Source organism: Lissotriton helveticus, chromosome 10, assembly GCF_964261635.1.
Source record: "Lissotriton helveticus chromosome 10, aLisHel1.1, whole genome shotgun sequence".
Classification (NCBI taxonomy): Eukaryota; Metazoa; Chordata; class Amphibia; order Caudata; family Salamandridae; genus Lissotriton; species Lissotriton helveticus.
The window spans coordinates 129,858,873-129,873,846 of NC_136071.1; the positions used below are offsets into that span (position 1 = coordinate 129,858,873).

At 46.2% G+C, this 14,974-nt stretch overlaps 1 protein-coding gene across 2 annotated transcripts in view; it reads left to right on the top strand.

Annotated features, from left to right (window-relative positions):
* GPR146 (G protein-coupled receptor 146) overlaps positions 1–14,974 on the top strand; it is a 146,465-nt gene that overhangs the window by 97,368 nt on the left and 34,123 nt on the right. Inside the window, exon 2 of one of the 2 annotated variants that reach the window (XM_078664926.1) lies at positions 266–352. The exons of the other annotated variant lie outside the window; for it this stretch is intronic. The gene's annotated coding sequence lies outside the window, so the exon portion shown is untranslated. The remainder of the gene's footprint in view (positions 1–265; positions 353–14,974) is intronic. 2 annotated transcript variants of the gene reach the window in all.

Genomic DNA, 14,974 nt, shown 5'->3' on the forward strand with positions numbered 1-14,974 from the left:
ACCTCTCACAATCACTTTTAGGGCCGCCGCCGCGAGGGCTCGCCTCTGTAAACGGTCCGCTGAGCCAATCCTGAGGGGCGGCCTGAGCTGAGGGGATTTGTGTGTGGGGGCGTCTCCTGGGGGAAGGGGGCAGGTCACGTGGTGTACACAAGAGTTCAGTGCCACACGAGGCCTGGGCGCTGTGAAGTCAGCACTCTTTTTCTGTGAGCTCAGCCATTGTTTACCTTCTGAGGGAAATCTGATCCATCTCTTTGCTTTGATTAAGGTTACAGTCCAGACCAGTGAAATGTTTCTCTCTGCCAACGAGGGGCCCATGCAGGACAGAGAAAAGCCCCAGAGCTTCGCCTGCCAGGTGAGTTTTACACGTCTTTTTTTGCTTCTTTTCACTGGAGGTTAAATGCTTTGGAAATGTAAGTGTTTAGACAGCGCACAGATAAACATGTTTTTTTTAACACAATTGATTTCCCTTTTAAACTCCAAAGAACAAACTTCATTCCCTTTAACTCAAATGCGTTTAAAATTTTCAAATTACACAGTCGTGTTATGAAGATAATGTTAAAGATGCAAAAAAGTGCAGTAACATTTACTTAGCTCTTTTGCCAAATCCTTCACGTAATATATATTTAATGTGCAATGGAAAGCGAAAATTGTCTTTGACTCGTTTTATGTCGTGATATGACGTTGTAAAAGGAGAACGTTTCTGGGTAGATGTTTAAAAGCATTATTCGAAAGTCTGTGCATTTTTTTCAGCCTCTGCCAATGCAATGCTATAACAATATTTCCTCTTGCAAACAGCATTAGGGCCGTTTGCCCTGAGTCCTGTTCGGATTAAGCCCCGACTGGCCCGTGCCCGGCTCCGAGAGCGGAGATTATCCGCAGCAGGAAATGAAATTACAGTGTTTAAAGGGGTTGCTGCACAACGGGGGTGGATGATCGAGTTTACAAAGCAGTCGTGTCACAGTCTTCCTTGGAAAGGAAGCGAGTTTTTTCATCTATCATTATTGCCCAATAATAACCTGTCGTATATAGCGCGTGCTTCCGCGGTTTCTGAGTGCTGTAAGTAACACTCGTTACTGTTAACCAGTTGATTTATGAGTTTCAGAAGGATGGAAGGCTGAGTTAGCCTTGTTGGGATTTTAACTCTTCAGATGACAGTGGCGAGCGTTTAAATCAATGACACCTTGCTGTCTTTCTTGCGCCTGCGCTGCCTTTCTGCTCCTATGGAGCTCTTTCTCGCTCTCTCCCTTGTTAGAAATATTTATATGGTCTGGGAAATGGTTCACATTCAACAAAGTAAAATCCAGGGTGCATCTCTTACTCACCCTCTCAAATAGTTTTGTAAATGAACCACCGCTGCTTTACTTGTAGGCAGCTGTCAATGCAGCGCCCAGACACCCCTAGGGGTGACAGTGCTGCACTATACAAATATTGCTTGATTGATTGGATGAATATTATGTACAATATGACCGAAAACTATACCATGCTGCCAGGTCTAACACTATGACTGGCGCCACGTCCATCATTATGTTTTGCTGGACACCCCCATGGTAAGGGTGGTGAAAATAAAGAAAGAGTTACCACCATTATGCCAGGGCCTGCATTAACCAGATGTGAATACTGCATGTGTGCCAACATTAAGCCAATGGTAAACAGCATGCCAGGGGTGTGCGGCATAATGCCATGGATGCCCACAGTATGCTGAGAATGGCCTTCATTGAAACATTTTTTGTATTATGTTGGATGTGGGTTCCATATTGCTTTGGTTGACCTTAAAAGGCAAATAATGAACATCATAATGCCAGGGACAGGATTGGTCAAGTGGTGGGTTCCATCATGCCATAGTATTCCATTAATGACACCAAATAATGGATAATGTGGATGTAGTGCGAGTAATTAAAGTGATCATAAATAGTGTGTGGTAAAGTGCACTCTGCCTCAGTATTTTACATTTCTAGCACTTTGTTGATCTACTTACTGTCACGCTAATGTATTTTTAAATTGGATCAGTATCCAAAAACAAATGTTCTTTAAATGATCTAATTCATCAATTAATATGTTGATATAATTATGAAAATCTCAAAAAGAAAATAAATTCATGTGTATCCTATAGTGATTTGCAAAAATTCTTTACCAATCTTTATTGTAAATATGTGACAAAGAGCAGAGCTGGCAGCACTGAACATAACACTCAAAATTCCCCACTTCCCCCATCCCTTCTGCGCACTCCGGAGGAAATCCCTGACCTCCTTTTCATGGGAACGATTTCCCTATATTCCCATTTCTCAGATACCTGTCCTACTGAGCAATGCTATGCATAGCTGGTCAATGGGCTTCTTATTGTGACCGAGGTGACTTACATCTGGAGTACTATGCTGATGATTTTAGACCACAAACATGGCCGCACAGCATTGGGGTGAGCGGTCTAGCATCCTATCGCTGGTCCGTTCATGAAACAAGATGCTCTGTGCAAGAGCTTCTACCACACCCAGCACTCTTCTTATGAAGTTGCTAGCAGACACCATGTATCTATGACTGGCAGGTCTCAAGATTTTGGCCATGAGGTCAACCAATCCTTGGACTATCACACTGAAAGAAAAGTCACTTCCATTAAAAAAACATTTTTAACCGCTTGACCGCGGTGCAAATTCCGCCTCGGTGCTGGGGAAATAGAGAGTGGGTGGGGTTCAGACGGCCGGGGGCCGTCCTTTGCACACGCCCACCGGACGTCATGCACACGCAAGGGGTTAAAGGATTGACCCCCGTTTGTAAACAGAACTGTTGGACTAAACAGAAGCCTGACAATCTAACTGGGTTGTGATGCCCATTATAAGCAGCTATTTGACAAGCTGACTGGGTGTTAACACACATTTGAAGTAGAATTGCCAGGTGTAGACTGGTTTGTAATGTCCTTGAGAGCAGGCAGATGATTTTTAAAAGTCATCACACACAATTGACTCAAACAGTTTTCAGTTCTTGAGGCAGCGATAAAGAAAAATACATACAGAATGGCACTGTAGGAAATCCACCTTGTCTCTGTGGTCACCCAGGATTTTTCGCCTTTTGCTGGACCGTATATTTTTGTTGGCTTTAGGACTCTGTGTGCATTAATCCTCCTAACTAGTGTTGCAGTGCTTGTGCTTCCCCTCTAAATGTGGTTAAATTAGCATATTTCTAATTGATATATTTAAATTGTCTAAAAGTCCCTAGTATATGGTACAAAGTGTACCCAGGGCCTGGAAGTTAAATGCCAGCAGCAGCACCTATTGTGCCATCCAACACTGTGGCAGTGCAAACATGGCTTCAGGTCTAACCTTGTAGCCTGACTGCAGCAGTGTAAAAACTATAATTCAGCCTGTAAAAATAAACCACTTTGACAGGGCAAAACCTTAATTTTAAATATTTATAAATCGCCACTTTGTAGGCCTTGCATGGTATTTAAAAATAGGGCATGTAGAACTTTCACGTTACGTATGTCCTTGCAGTGTTTAGACCCCAAAAGCTGTTTTCACTGTACTAAGGCTGGCTGTAACATAGGAAAGCAATGAGATGCTTTATTATATTTAATAATGCTATCTTCAACTGGGAAACGTCTACAAAAATAATTGAGGGACTCTTTTCAATAATTATTAAAAATCCAATTTAGTTGTACAATCAAAATGTTAAAAATTATTAAGGAAAAGGTACTTTCAGAAAGTTACTTTTTCCCTCTCAGAAGCCTCTGGAGACTAATTGGCATTAACCTCCAGCTGCCGCTCTCTGATTTGCTCAAGTTCTGATGAGCTACACAGTAGGTAACTGTGACTAAAAGTATCCTATGTAAGTGACAGAGTTTGCTTGACTGGTCTAATAGGTTTACATATAACACATGGGAGTGCGCTTGAAAAGAATGAAGAAGGGTGCTAAGCAGTGGCGGCTCTTCCGCTAAGGCGGAGGACCGTCACCCCATTGCCAGGAGCAACAAAGAAAGGAAAAACCAAAATGATAATAATGGAATGTTATCATTTTATTTTTTCGTCCTGCTTCAGTAGTGCGTGAGGGAGAAGGGCGGAGCGGTAGACACTCCTGTGCGCAATGACTGTTCGGTCGGCCTTCTCGGGCCTCCCGAAATAGTCATGCACACTTCCCAGTTCTCCATGCAGGCTGTATTGCAGCCTGCATGGAGAACATGTCCACCCCTACAGCCCCTGGCTGAACTCTGTGTCACGGCGCTCAGACTAATCACAACGCTCCTTTGGATCGTTGTGATTGGCTTAGGGGGAGCCTGGCTGCCTGCCTCCTGTAACCTGGGGTCGGATACAGCAGGAAAGAAGACACAGAACTCAGTGGCAGCAAGGTAAGTTTTTATTTTTTTTCATTTTAAGTTCTGCTCGCAAGGCCAACCACACCCGCCCCCTACCCTTGAGCTGTGCCGGTCGCCCCTGGTGCCAAGACCATTATTGTGTGTGCATTTTGTGGTTGCAGGAAACCCTACTTTTGTCCTTCTGTTTCAGGGTTAATAAGTCATTTATTGGTGTCCTAGTGACTGCTCGAACCCAAATTTTGATGTTAAATGTGGCAGGACCCTAGGATTACCGTTGTACATCTAGTAAAAAGTATACAACCAGCTACAAGAGGCCGTTCCTGCAACTGCCCAGCTGACCCGTGGCAGCTTGACCTGAACTGGACACTGCTTTTGGCCTCGGCTTGACACCCTGTGAGTTTCTAAGTGCCTCCCCAGAGGTCATGGGGGCCTTAGAAGTGTATGCTTGTGTTAGAGTAGGACTTAAAAGACTACGTCAGAAGATAAAATCTTTGACTAGGACAAACCTGGTTGGTGTATCTGACTCGCGGCCATTTCTCTATGCCTTAAATGGTGCCTATGTCCTGGTCTAATGTGACCATTGACTTGTTATTGGCACTTAGTCCTTTTTTGGTGCTATTTCTACTTAAAACTTCAAAAAATCATACCTCCGGTTCCCCTTATTGTGTTTGTCATTTTGTTTATTAAATTGCACACTATTTTTCTAATTTGTTTTGAGTTTTATCCTTATGGATTTTTACTTTATTACTGCTTTAGTACTGCATAAATACTTAACAGATTGCCCTAATTTAGGCCTGTCTGCTCTATGCCAAAGCTACTAGCGGGTTGAACTCAGGTAATTTAGTGATTTTGAATGTTCACCCTGACGAGCATTTTAAGTATTCCTTGAGGTGGTTAGTCAGCCAACCCCAAATAATTATCTAATTTCTTACAGAACCCCTGAACATAAATACATATGGAATGCTATAGAATTATTGAACATAAGAAAAGATCATTAGCATGCCTGCAAGGCCCTAAGAGCTGATGTTTTTGGCAGACTATTAAGTGAAACCTTAAGTTATTCATGTGCACCATGAAGTGAGTTGTTCGACCTTCACCCCACCAGAAGCTCTGCAGGCTGCGTATATTACTTTAAATTCCCCCCTTCATTTTTTTACTTAAAGCTTTAATCTCCCACCTCTTTCAATCCACAGAACAGCAATATCGCTTAACCTAGTGCCCTTTAAATTCGTACTGAGATGCTTCTATACAGAAGCATGTGTTTGTTTGAAGCCTGCCATAAGTGTTAGTGAAATTACAAAGTGAAAAGACAACAAGGATCTGCCTGGGAGGATAATGTTGGCCTGTGTGGGAGTCGGAGGAGTGCAGGAAGCAATTTAGGCAGAAAATAACCAAGTCAGAAACAGGTGGTGTTTTCAGGTCTTTGGAGACAGCAGGATTGGTAAACACTGTGAGGGAGTCCAACGAAAACATGGCTAGGAGAAGAGGATGTTGCAAGAGAGGGACATTCCAGGATCACTTCTTATAACTCTTCATTAAATTGAATAAAACAATGTTTTGAACAATTAAAAGCGAAAATACACTGCCCCTATCAAGCAGACTAAAGCACACTTATTAATGGTCATTCTGTACCCTGGATACAAATCTCAAAATAAGAGGATGCAGGTCTGGAAGGAAAAAGACATCAAGTTATTGTGGTGATGGCGTAAACCGCGAAGTCGAAGGTTGAGTGGCTTGTAAATGGTACAACGTTCAGGGGGAGGCTTTGGTGAGCTAGGATGCGTGTTGCCCTTTGGGCTTGATTAAGTGTGACCAGGGTGTGTGCTTTATATGGATCCTCTTCAGTGAATACCGAGACCCATGGATGAAATTTATTGTGGGAGATCTTTATCGCCTATTACTTATTAAGCCCTGCAAAATGGGCCCGAACATCCATATGTCCCAATACTTACCAGGCCTTTTCCTCATTAAATTTCAGAAGGTTTGATCTTTCTGAAGAAAACTGTGCAGTGGTTAACATACCTGGTGATTACCAGGTGCCTCTTGTAACTGCGATCCCTACACAAACAGGTGTTTGCGCTGTGATTGTATACAACACAGGCACTCATAATTGAAGTCTTTATGGCTTTTTCTTTTTACATCAAACAGTTATTACTGTACAGTTAGCATGAAAACATGAAAAGGGTGTACTTTTTCAAATGGAGAAATGTTTATTCAAAACTGTGAGATGCTGGACAGTACTATTTTGTAAAAACAAGAGAGATCTAAGGGCCAGATGTAGGTAGGCTATTACCGGTCGATAACGGCCGAAATCGGCCGTTACCGACCGGTAATAGGCTTTTCCTATGTAGGTGGTATATTTACCGATTCGGTATTTACCGAATCATCATTTACCGATTCGGTATTTACCGAATCGGTAAATGAGATGTAGGAAGCACTTGAAAGAGTGCTTTTGTGCTTTAAGGATTCGTTATTTACCACTAACTATTGGTTCGTGGTAAATAAGGAATTGCACAGTAAATGCAAATCTGTGGATTTACTCCTGTGCCATGTGACAGACATACATGCCCTTAGGGTATGTATGTATGCCACATGTGCACACCAGCACTATTCAGGGGTGCAACAGGGTGTCAAAGTGACACCCTGCCACCTATGACTATTTCCCTATTTTACGGAATCGGTATTTACCGATTCGGTAATTGCCATTAATTCCTATGGGGCTCTAGGCCACTGGGCCCTGCCAACACAACCAGTCACAGGAATAAAAATGTTTAACAGAAAATTGGTTTTAAATTCTGGTCTGCATGGGGCCCCTATGCTCGTGGGGCCCCGCGGGCAACTGTCCAGCATGCCCATGCATTAAGGCGGCACTGGTCAGAAGTCTGACAATTATGGTCAAAATGGAACTTAATGAAGACCAAGGGGGATGTTTGAGTCCAACCACATAGGGAGAGTAGCTGTGTCCAATGTTCTGTAAGTAGTTGGGTTGAAAGCTAGTCAGACTATGTCCGTATTCAGGGGTTTCCTGAACAGCTTGTGATTGGGTTAAGATTTCAAGTACATGTGCTTCCGCTTTAAATTCTTGAAAGTTTGTTGGTTAATTAGATGAGTGAAGGCTTAAAGAAAGGTTTCTTGTTGGTACACAGTGTGGTGCTAGTTTGTGGTGGTATTTTCATGCCTTTGCAAAGGGGACTTTCTGAATGGTACACAGAATCTTAAATTTGATCCTAGCATCTACTGATAGTGGTTATGAAATGCATTTCGTCTGTGCAAGTGAGAGCTTCTGAAGCTGTTGTCTGTATGGTGCATCTAATGATGGGCACTAATTGAAATTAGAATGTTCTGGCTACCTTCCATGAAGAGGAGGCTAATTAAACAATGGGCAACGTGCGAGGTTAGCATAGTGGATGGGCCTTGCATTATCAGAATGAACGGCTATGCTTTGAATGAGCATAGGAAATCGGACTGAGCCTAGAATACCTATTGATTGATGACCATATTTCATGTACATTGACATATCTGCAAAATAGAATCCTATCTCCGTGAATCGTGAGTTTTTACGGACTGATTAACCCCTTGCATGCGTCGGGCGGCCGGGAGCTTTCCGATCTGCGCACGCGTGGAATTTTGCCGCACCGAAATTCCGGCCGCGCCCAAGGGGTTAAACAACAGGCAACGTGCGAGCTTAGCAGAGTGGGTGGGTCTTGCATTATCAGAATAAACGGCTATGCTTTGAATGAGCATAGGAAATCGGACTGAGCCTAGAATACCCATTGAGTGATACCTATATTTCACATAAATTGTCATATCTGAAAATAGTCATATCCCAGCGAATGATGGGATATGACACTGTTTTGATGAAGTAAAAAAAGCGAAACATATTACATGTGTTGGATAGAGCGTTCAGCCTCCTTTCGCACCCATGCGTCTCTAGCAACTGGGACCTGATATTGAAAAACTTGGCTGCAAAATACTAATTGCAAACTGTGTTCAGTGTATTTGCAATCCGTGTGGAATTTAGCGAAACGACATATGCATCAAAATGTTGGTCTGCAAAACTCCAGTTCGGAGTGGGTTGCAATCTGACCTACCTCACAAATGTAAAGGATTATGGTCACAAAGCATTGGTATGTCTCATACTTATTCACAATCCCATTTAGGAGTTAGTAAACATTTACAGACACATAAAATTCGATTAGTACATGGTAACCTATTTTGTGGTCCCAAAATGCACCATTTTTGCGAAACACAGCATTTGTGACCACAAATTAGGCCCATAGTTTTAAATGTATCTTCTTTCAATACGCAAGAATTTATGTTGCCCTTTACCAGCACAAGTTGTCTACTAATGTGGAGTGGGGTTCAGAGGCGGCTTCTATGAACTTTAGGAGCTTGCCTCAGGAGAGCCTACAGACTCTCGCGGTGCTGAGGAAAACCTCCAAAAACTCAAACATGAACTCAGAACATATCTCTTCATATCCGTGAGGCCAACTTTTGAAGACTGAGCCTCAACACAGTAATGGATAGTGACCAGCGGCGGCTGGTAAGTAGATAGCTGGGGGGGGGAGGGTGGGGGGGGGGCAAATGTGTGGTCTGTGTGTGCATGCATGCAAGGTGAATGTAAATAAAAAGAAATAACCACTTTCCTTGCCTAAATTAACTATATTACCGTTTTATTTTTCATCTCTGGGGCTTTCCTGGGAGGCATTTTTGGCAGTTGGGTGACGCTCCGCCGTCCTAATAGAGGAGCAGCTCCTGTTTGTTTCACATTTGATCTAAGGAATACGTTTTGCTGAGAAGGTTTGCAAAATATTTTCCTCTCAATTTTCAGACCCAGCAAACACAAGGAGATGATGGACGGAGCACTACAACTTTTCAGACATCCCCAGTCACAGATCTGGGTTGAATCCATCATCATTCTTTAGCTCACTTCGCCACCCCAGTTCAGACATGGCCATATGCAAATCAGTCTGACCCTGTGCCCCATGCGAACAGTCCAGCCTGAATTGCAAAGCAGGCCTTCCCTGAACCGGAAATAAGCATCCTGTGACCGTTTTCTGGGTAACACCCTTCATCAGACACCGCACAAACCTTCCACAGTGGCCTGTGTTCATCAAAGGGAAGGAATGTCTGTTTCTGTTCTTCCTGCCCTGAAAACCTTGCTATAAACATTGTCACCCTCCTGCTTTTCCCAAGGGGCATGAGGGATAATTTACGTGTTTGTGCACAGCATCTCCCAATCTTACATATCTTGCTCTTTTTCCATCTGCGGTCTCTAAGCAACACCTGTTTGGGTACAGCTTTACTGTGGAGCAACACGGATGCTGTTTTTAACCTCTTCCATGCTGGTGACGGAACCACTCCATCACCAACCTCGGTCGCGCTATGCTGGTGACGGAGCGGTTCTGTCACGGCCCGCTCGGCGCACCTGGGCAGCGCTGATTTCGCGCCTGCGCGACGCGTTCTATTGAGCGGGCGGGGCCGTGACGGAACCGCTCCATCACAAGCACAGCACGCCCAAGGCTCCTGACGGAGCGGTTCCCTCACGAGCATGGGAGCGCCACGCGTCTCCCCTAGCGCTGCGGCGGAATTTCCGCCGCAGCGAAGGTGTTAAATCGGGGAGGAGCTCTACAGGCGGTGCAGCATTGCTGTTCTATGGCGAATGCATGGACTATTGGGGTTAGGGCACAGGAAGGACTCTGTAGACATCAGTGCAATAAAGGGCAATGCCAAGTAGTAGTCTCCCATCTGACTGCCTCCTATCTTACTTGTGCCGTCTCTCCCTCTTTCTCTCACTGGCTTCTTGCCTTTTTCTTCATCTTCTTTCTCTTGTGTCTTACATCTCTCTCTTCTTCCCCGTCTCTTACTCTGTCCAGAACTTTGTCTAGCTTGCTTTCTCTCATTTCCCACTTCTTCCCTCCTTCCTGCCTCTCTCCATCTCCCGCTTCCTCACCTTTCTTTTCCTCTTTCTCTCTTGCCCTCTATCTCCCCCTCCTTCGTACTTTTCACCCTTTCACTTTTCACACTCCTGAGCTCTCATCTCTCTTCCTTTTCACTCACCCCTCTCTACCTTCGCTGTCCCTGCCTCTCTCTGCTCTCTCCACCCTCCACTCTGTCTGCTCTCTCCACCCTCTCTCTGCTCTCTCCACCCTCCACTCTGTCTGCTCTCTCCACACTCTCTTCGCTCTCTCCACCCTCCACTCACTCTCTGCTCTCTCAACCCTCCGCTCTCTCTCTGCTCTCCCTACTCTCTCTCTCCTCTCCCCACCCTCCACTCTCTCTCTGCTCTCTCTCTCCACCCTCCTCTCTCTCTCTGCTCCCTCCACTCTCTCTGCTCTCCCCACCCTCCACTCTGTCTGCTCTCTCTACCCTCTCTCTTCTCTGTCCACCCTCCACTGTCTATGCTCTCCCCACCCTCCGCTCTCTCTCTGCTCTCCCCACTCTGTCTCTACTCTCCCCACCCTCCACTCTCTCTCTCTGCTCTCTCCACTCTCTCTTTTCTCCCCACCCTCCACTCTCTCTTTTCTCCCCACCCTCCACTCTCTCTGCTCTCTCCACTCTCTCTTTTCTCCCCACCCTCCACTCTCTGCTCTCTCCACTCTCTCTTTTCTCCCCACCCTCCACTCTCTGCTCTCTCCACTCTCTCTTTTCTCCCCACCCTCCATTCTCTCGCTCTCTGCTCTCTCCATCTCTCCACTCTCTCTACCCCTCCACTTTCTCTCTGCTCTCTCCACCCCTCCCTCCACTCTCTCTGCTCTCTCCACCCCTCCCTCCACTCTCTCTGCTCTCTCCACCCCTCCCTCCACTCTCTCTGCTCTCTCCACCCCTCCCTCCACTCTCTCTGCTCTTTCCTCCCTCCACTCTGTCCCTCTGCTCCCTCCATCCTCTCTTTGCTATCTCCATCCTCTGCCCCCCCTCTCTGCTCTTTACCCCATTCAATTAAACTCTGCAGGTTGAGCGATTCCCTGAGAAGTAAAACTTGGCTGCTATTAAATCCTACGTCAGAGCAGTACTCTAAGGAGATAGACGCATCAACAAAGGACTTTTTTGTTGCAGAAATTAAAAATATGCATTCTGGGCTCTTTATCCTACAACTCCCTTTTAGCCCTCAAGTAAAAAAGTGGTTTATGTGGAAGAAATAAACATATTATAAACTGCACACCTTACTTGTTTGAGGAGGAGGGCAGATTTTAAAACCTGCTATTCAAATTTTAACCACAGTTTCTGCTAAAATAACACAGCCGTCTCTTGACTTCGGGCCAGGGCAGCTCTCGGATTCTCCGGGGAGTCGTACAGTGCGCTCGCCCGGCCGAGCCCGCGTTTCCAGAGTTTATTACTTGGGGCACCGTGGCGTGCACGCGGCAAAGTAGAACGTGCGCGTCACGTGGCGCTCGCGCCAAGCACTGATTAAATAATAACGACTCGAGATCATGATGTATAAACTATCTTAACTTAACGTAGAAGGCCGCACCACAGGAACCAGCGCCAGTACAGTTTCTGCATCCAAAAAGTATGTTAGATTGTCCGCGCCAACCTTTATGTGCTCCTTGCAGTGTACTATGTAAAACGAGCACAGGCAAAACCAATAGATTTAATATGCTAATGCATGCAAACTGTTGTGTTGTGCGCGTGGGCAGCGCCAACACTTGCAGTGTGCAATGAGGTACACTGAGGGGCACACTTTTATATTAATAACCACAGGAGCCTGTGTTCATGGTTAACTTCATGGGGTTCGCCTGCGTCGCCAACTGGCCGACGTGAGCACGTCCCATTACTTTTATTAACTACGGGTCACATGACCCTCACGTTCGCGACGTTCCGGTGTCGTCACAAGTCGCGACATCACATTCCTCCCCAACAAGGATCAAAAATGAATATAATAACAAAACGACCCATAGGCAAAAGGTTGCGACTTTGGATAACACAGCTCAGACCCACCCGGGGTACATTTAGTCAATCATGCATTTATACAGAACAGTCTTACGTGAGATAGTCCTTTAATCGGCACGACGGTTCGGGATTTCTCCGCAGCTGATACTGACCTCGCCCAGAGGAAGGAGTCGCCTCAGTCTCTGGAATGTTTTCACAGCGGTCATCCTCCAACAGAGCCGGAGAACTCTCCTTCTCTGACGGCAGATGTCACCAGGCCAGGAATCATCCATGCTACCAGTGCCGCACTGCCCTTTCACAGGGACATGTTCCATGGGTCCACTGCAACTGTCATCAGGTCCTGACGGAGTGGAAGGTGATGCCAACAGTTCCGGGTGAAACCTCTTGAAGTGAGAGATATTGTGGGCCACGGTCTCCCGCCCTCGAGTAGCGATGATCCTGGTCCCTTTAATATTGACCACAGTCCATGACATTTCTTCATACGGCAATTGGAATTTACCAGTAGAGAAACGATTCTTGAGCAACACTAGATACCCTTCCTCAATCTTTCGAGTTTGTGCATTTTGTCGATGGCTTACTTGGGCATATGCCTTCCTGCGCCGAGCATCAATCCGACGGTCATCAGGATCCTGCGGTTGCCATGAGGATGATGAGGTATAGAATCAGTGACTACTCGACCCATCAATAAGTGAGCTGGGGCTACCCCGGTTGTGGTGTGGGGAGTTTGGCGATAGCTGCGGAGGAATGGGAATAGGGCCAGCTCTATGGACTGCTTCTTGTCATGTGCAATTCTGATTACCTTGTTAGAGTCCTCATGAACAGTTCTGCCTCACCATTGGCTTGAGGCCAGTGAGGAGTGATTCGGCGGTGTCGGATACCAAGGGCCTTGAGGTATACAGCCAGTTCTTGTCCGTGAAAGGGAGGCCCATTGTCGGTACACAATTCTTGTATCAGTCCATGGGCAGCCATGATCTTTTCTACCTTGGGTATCACTTCAGCGGCATTGGGAGATGATACAATTTCCACCTCTGGATACTTAATAGTCATCAATTGCCACTAAGATGTGATGACTGTCAGGTAGACTGCCAAACTCCATGCTGACACAGGACCACGGTGACCTCGGCCGAGGCTCTGCGATGACTGGAGCGGGATGAGGCATGTCTCAGGTGACTTGACATGACGAGGAAGATCGGACAGTATTCTCTACCAACTCATCCATCAATGGGAACCACACCTTGGTTCGAAGTTGTGATTTGGTTTTTCCCATGCCTTGATGCCCCACGTAGGCCAATCGTACACATCGGTCCGTTAATGACTTGGGGATGACCAAGCGATGTCCTCTTAACAAACAGCCAGTCGGGTCTTCTGTGAGTTCATCTCTCACGTGGTATAGGCTTTCCATGATCCGCTGAGCCGAAATTGTTAGGATTTTCCAGTCCTCTTTGGCCTTGTGCCAGTTTCCATTTTGTAGAATCAGTTTGGCTCTTTGTAGGCACTCATCCTTTGCTGTGGCCTCTGATAGATCCCGCATGGACAAGTGAATTGGACATGAACGAGCTGTTATGCATTTAACATATTCTTCAGTGTCAGCAGCGTCCTCCATCTCCTTGTCAGTGGCTGCTCTAGGATGTCGGGATAGATAGTCCGCTGGATTGCAAGAGCCTGGCTGGTATTCCACACTACAATTATAATCTTGGTGTTGTAGCATCCACTTTTCAATCCTTGGCGGAGGCTTCGTGGATGTCCCTGTGAATAGGGCCACAAGAGGTTTGTGATCCGTCGTGACTACAAGCGGCTTTCCATAGACATATAAGTGGAAGTGGCGACACCCCCAATGGATGGCAATAGCCTCCTTCTCCATTTGAGAATATCTCTGCTCAGTCTCAGTGAGAGACCTGCTTGCAAACGCCACAGGGGCCCAGTCTTCCTACTGACGTTGTCTCTGCAAGAGCACAGCCCCTAGGCCCCTCGGGCCCGCATCCACGGCGATTTGGGTCATTTTCTCAGGGTCAAAGAAAGCCAGAGTTGTCGCCTCCGAGAGGGCGTCTTTGATGTCTTTGAACGCTTTGTCTTGAATCGGACCCCACTACCATGGAACAGAGTCTTTTGTAAGCTCTCGTAGCGGCAGTGTCAAGGTGGTAAGGTCTCTGAACCTACCGCAATAGTTTATCATGCCAAGGAAGCTGCGAACTTCTGTCACACTGTTTGGGGCCGCAGCGTCTTTGATGTCCCGCACCTTTTCGGGATCCGGGTTGACTCCCTCAGTGGAGAAAGCATAACCGAAAAACTGGAGCTTCTTCTTTGGGAATTCGCACTTCTCTCTATGTAACGTGAGGCCAGCGTCTCGCAGACGTCGCAGCACTTGTGTGAGACGAGAGTTGTGTTCAGGTAACGATTTGGCGTGTATCATAATATTGTCACTTACATTGATTACCCCAGGGATGTCCATGATCAATTCTTGTATGACGTTTTGGAACACTTCTGCGGCACTCGATACCCCGAAACTCAGTCGAGTGTAACGTTGTAGCCCCACATGAGTTGAAAATGTGGTGATGTTTCGTGACGCCTCGTCAAGGACTAGTTGGTGGTATCCTGACCGTAAGTCTAGTTTGGAGAATCAGCAGGATCAGCCATTTCTCCAATAAGATCATCGATTGTCGGGGTAATATGGCGCTCGCGTTTGATCGTGGCATTTGGTAAGCGCATGTCAACACAGATCCGCACCAGGCTGTTTTGGTTTCCGCGTGACCACAATGGGGAGACCCACGGCGTGGGGCCGGTGAC